Source organism: Triticum dicoccoides, chromosome 4B (assembly GCF_002162155.2).
Source record: "Triticum dicoccoides isolate Atlit2015 ecotype Zavitan chromosome 4B, WEW_v2.0, whole genome shotgun sequence".
NCBI lineage: Eukaryota > Viridiplantae > Streptophyta > Magnoliopsida > Poales > Poaceae > Triticum > Triticum dicoccoides.
The window spans coordinates 357,651,507-357,657,145 of record NC_041387.1 but is presented as its reverse complement, the minus strand read 5'-3'; positions in this window follow the sequence as shown (position 1 = coordinate 357,657,145).

Here is a 5,639-nt window from a genome sequence, read left to right as displayed (position 1 = left end):
AGAGGGGGGGGGGGAGAGAGAGACAGAGAGAGAGGAGCATCCATAACACAACAACCATCTCTCTCGATTCGTCCGTCCCTCGCACGGTTGCATGCAACACATGCATCAACGCGCACATTTTGACACCCTCACCCGGCCCCTGCCTACCTCAAGGCCCGCACAATCTCTTCGTGAATACCCATTTCTCTACTTAGGTTTTTTCTCTCAACATCTGACACACACACACACACACACACACACAGAGAGAGAGAGAGACGCAACACAACACACACACACTCCCCCGAGCACACAATTCATCCCCATCCAAGGTTATATGGCGACCACTCTCGCTTGTGCTTCATTGCACCCCAACATGCACAACACCTCAATCTTCAAAGAGGGCATCGAGCAGATCGAAGATGGCGACCACACCGCGCTAGAGAATGCGGGGTCATTTGGAAGCAGGGTGATGTGACGACGGCTGACTGACTCCTCCCCCCACCCCCTCTCTTTCTCTTGCACAAAATTACCAATCCCTCTCTCCCCCGCACAAAATTGTCAATCCATCAACCCATGAGATCCTTCCCCTCTCGTCCATGTTTTTCTAGCTCTCTCATCAAACATGTTGTCTCTTCTCCTTCCACGTATAAAGAATCCGGATGCACACGCATCTCACGTATATTACATGTCTCCATCTTTCTCACAGACCTAACTTCTTCCTCTCTCTCTATCTCTCTCTCTGTCTCGTTAGGTTTGTCTCCTACTCTCTCGTCCACATACATACAATCTTTCCCGCCCTATCTGCTCCATCTTCAAAAGCTCTCTCTGCACGTTTCATTCACACATTGGGATATGTCAAAATGTTGCTTCTATAATGGCCGATGTAGAGTTATGGTTGTTTTTGTTGCATCCTACAAAGTAATAACTATGAAATGCATTTAGATTCTCATTTGACTGGGATTATGTGAGTTTGAGCATGTTGTGAAGTACTATAGACCTTGTATACATCTTGGTATTCGACAATGATTGTAACTATTGAATTGTATAGACCATTACATTCTAAGTCAATAGCCTAATATATTTATTTCACAATTTCAACAAATGATTAGTTCACTACAAACTAAGAAAACAAATGTGTACTCCCTCCGTTTTTATTTAAGTCCGCGTATTAGCATTGGTCAAAGTCAAGTTTTGTAAACTCTCAAAAAGCATATAACAAAAAATATTAGCATATACAATAACAAATAAATACCATTAGATTCATTATTGAATGTACTTTAACATCATACATATTTGTTATGGTAAATGTTTATATTTTTCTATAAACTTGGTCAAACTTTAGGAAGTTTGACTTCGGTCAAACCTAATATGCAGAGTTTACCACTACTACTCGCTACTTGCTTAGCCGAATCACTCAACACGCCACACGGGGAGTCCAGTGTCACAAAATTTTGAGGTCGGCGGGAAAAATCTCCCGCGACTCTGATTCGAGCAGTGGGAAGTTACCATCATAGCCTTCGGAACAGGCCTACGGATGACGCTTGGTAGGGGGCTGTTTTCGTAACTTCAGGTTCACCCTACCTAGCCAAACCCACCCCGGCACCGAGAGTAGTACGCCCGAATACTCCCCATTTTCTATCCCCACCGCAAAATAGACTTCTCCATGGCACCGCAGCCTTCGTGCTCCTCCCCTTTACATCGGCGCACTCATTCACCGCAGCGCATCTGCCTCATCGACGCCCTCGTACGCCGCACTGGAGATGGTCCACCGTCATCGTCGTACACGGAGCCTCTTCCCCGGCATTGTCTTCCACGGTCTCGGATCTGCTTCCCGGAAGCCGACACCAAATGCAAAACTACCACCGTCGTGGACAATGAACTGACTCTCGTTGCCACCATCGTTCTCCTCCTCGATTGGTAATGTGTGTATTGAATCACTTAGCAGCACATGTGCAGTTCCAATTTTGTTCATACCTACCCTTCAAATTTCCTCGGTGTTATTGTTCCCGTAAAAGTAATTGGTTATAGCCCCCATTGTTCAACATAATATCAGCTTGTAATTGTGCGTTGCTCCTGTATCGTGTTGTGCTTGGGTAGGTTTTTCATCTGCAACCAGTAGTGTGGCAATTGATGGAAAGGTTTTTAGAACTAGCAAGATGCTCATGCGTTGCACGCATCAAGATGCATTTGTATGAGTAGTTTATCTTGTGGGAGAAAAGGATGAACGAGGGAAGGACTTATTTGCAAATCTAGAGAAGAGTATGGGTATCTTTTTGCAAAATTCCCATTTGTTTCCTTCCTATCTGTCAGACATAAATCGGACGGCCTAGATTGCAAGAAAAAAAAGTATAGAGAAAAAAAGTAGATAGTAAAGGAAGTAGAGATAAATATAAAATATAAAATAAATATAACAGTAGAGAAGAGAGTGGAGATAGCAGAGACGTTGGGAAAGGATCACGCGCGCGGGGGAAAAAGTGGTCGGGCGTGTGCTAGTTTTGGGGCGCGGCGTCCGACGTGCTTTATAAAATCCAAGGCCCTCCCACCGCTATGTTCCTTGCCACCGCTCTCTCCCCGCTCTGTGCCTTGCCACCGCTCTCTCCCCGCTCTTTTTCGCCTCGCCGCCGCCGCGCCACCATGTAGCCGCGTCGTCGGGAAACTTGGGGATAGCGCGGCGTCTGCGCGTGCCCCTCCGGCGGCTTCTCCGCCGAGATCCGGTTCCGCGGGATGCGCCTCGGCCGCGGAAATTTCTACACCGCCAATGAGGCCGCGAGCGCGTACGACGCGGCGGCGTGGCGCCTCCGGTGGCCTCATAGAACATTGAACTTCCCCAACGTGCCGACGCGGGAGCGGGCACAGGAGCTTGCGCCTCTGCCGCGGCTTAGCACCGACGAGGATCGTCGCGACAACTAGAGGCGGGAGCAGCGTCTCGGCATCGCCGAGATTGACGAGGAAGCCATGGCGCTGTGGCGCCAACACTTCCCACATGACATCATCAACGAGCGCGAGTTCTACGCGCAAAGGAGGGCGGAGAGGGATAAGAGGAGGGAGGAGCGAGCCGCCTGTCACGAGGACAAGCGTAGGCGAAAAGCAGATGCTCAATTCAACATGTGGCTAGGAGCAGCGTCGCCCTGGGAATCCAACGACGATCGGTATCTTCATGCCTACAGTCAGACGTCGGAGGAGGACATCACCGAGGAGGAGTCGGACGACGAGGAGTAGTTGAATTATCTTTTTTTATCTATCTATGCTGAGAACTATCCTCTACTCTCTAATATCTACTTCTCGATGTCAGCACTGTAAACGCTTTTTAAAGCGTCGCGCGTTGCGATTCTGTTGGAGATGCTCTAACATGGCAGACGAGTGCTTTAATGTTGCCCACAAGATGCACGAGTATTACTAGTAGTATATTTTTCTTGCCATGTTGAGATTTTAAAACCACGAGTGCGAACATGCAGAGGAGCAATGAAGACCAAACACGGGATATTCGGGACATCTTCAAGGAGCGTGGCAAGTTAAAGAGGAGTTGCACTGAACCTATAAAACGAGCTTTGGTAAGTAACACCCTTTCAATTACTTTCGTGTAGCCTCGTGTTCTTCGATGTGTATATGTTGTAGTTTATGTTTCTCTTAAGCATGGTGTTCTTCGATGTGTAATAAGAAGAGTCTTAATCATCCTAATGCTTTCGTTTTTAGCTTGATGTAGGAAGTGGGTGTTCTCACCTTGTAGTCTGTTTTTATATTTTTTACTTTTGAATTCACTTCTCCGAGTTCTGTTTATCTGGCTTCTACTAAATGGATCTAGGTTGCTCTGAGTATTGATCTAAAAAAGAAGTAACTTCATGTCAGGATGCAGTTCCTGCAAGGAGGGAAGTATGGTCAACCTTGAGAGCATGTTTCCAAAATGAGGCTGGATTACACACAAGGTGCCAGTTCCCTAATGATGCTAGATTAGACATAAGGTGCAAATTCCTAGATGATGTTGGATTACACACAAGCCAGGTGGAGTCGTCAGCTGTTCGTGTCCTCGTGGCATTAGTAAAGGCTGAAAGAAAGTGTGCAACAGCCCTTGAGAATGTAGCTGAGTTCCTGAAGAAGCGAAAAGAGCAATCAGATGCTCTCTTCACCCAAGCCAAAGAAGAGATGGAAGAAGCCAGAAATAAGCTAGCAGAGGCAGAGCAGGCTAGGCATCTCCTGCTATCTAAAACTGTTGTCCATACAAAATTTCCTTCATAATAGCTAGGTTCAAATGTTTATCCAGTCAGCATGCCTGTTGTGATGTCCGTGCATCTACTGATGTGGCACAAAATGTTTTTTTTCGGGTCATGTAATAACATCAATTACTTTCCAAACAATAACAGACGAAGCACTGGACATGGTATAGTTCACGCGCAAGCCCGACATTCCAAGTTCAACTTCCACATCAAACTCATGTTAACAGATATCTGCACATTCATACATAATGTCCACAACCATGATTCACTTCAAAGCCAAAAAAAGGCGAGGAGAGTTATAAATAAAGAAAAACCTCTACTAGTTCCTCCTACCAATGCGAGCACAACAAGTCAAGACCATGCGTAAATTAATTATATTTTAGTCATTTTTTGTGTTCTAAAATGCCTGCCGGCTCGCGGAAGGACGTGTTGCTGGCACACGTGTGGATTCAATGAAGGCAGGAGGGGCAGTCTTAAGCTGGTTGCACGCGGCGAGGAGGCGTGCTCAGCCGGGCCTGCAGCGAGTGCGGCCCTCTTGGCTGGCGCCCCGGTTCAATGCCTGCGCTATGAGAGGTCGCGCCCCTGTCAGAGCAATCACTCCCTCCAGTCCTTTTTTGTTTGGGTATAACAAAATCTCGTTTTCCATTCACATTTTACAAGTAAAATTCGTGGACAAACTTTGACGCAAAGTACGATGGGGAATAGTAAACCAGAATGGAGGTGGTAGTTTTTTTTAATCAAAGAAGGGTTTCCCCTTCCGATTTTCATTACTGAAAACCAGCATCTAAATCTAAACCATAGTATTTGCCCTAGAACTACCAGGTTCAACATCTCGCAACATAAACCCATACAACCATACGCCAAGGAGGTACGTAGTAGTATGAATTCCATTTTTGCTCCATATCAATCGTTCTAAAAACTACTTAGTACTTATAACGAGCCATTGAAAATCGGAACTCTTAACCCCACTAAAAAAATGATATTTTAAACATGGCTACTCGATCTGTGGCAACTGGCGAGCCACCGCGCTCCAAGTCGTTCACCTGTGGTCCCGACCATCAACTCCTATGGATCAAATTATCATGCGAGCTGACTATTCCTACAAAGGTGCTCCACCGCGTACCCGGTACCTGCGAATGCAGCAATCGTGCACCTAGGGTTTTAGGGTTTATTTGTTAACGTCGTCTTTACATAACACTCATGTGTGCGAGACAGCAAGAGGCCTACTGTGTGCGTACGCCTCTTCTCTTTGTATATGTACTCCACCGTTTGTCCGGTGTCAAAAAAATTATAATAACTACTAGCAATGTGCCAATGTGTTGCCACATGATCAAACTAGATTAATACATATTCACCGATTTGATAGAAAAAAAGTCTAGTTTTGAAATACGTATATCACTAAAAATATGTTATGTTTCACTTAAAATATATTCCTTTGGCGGTTTTGAT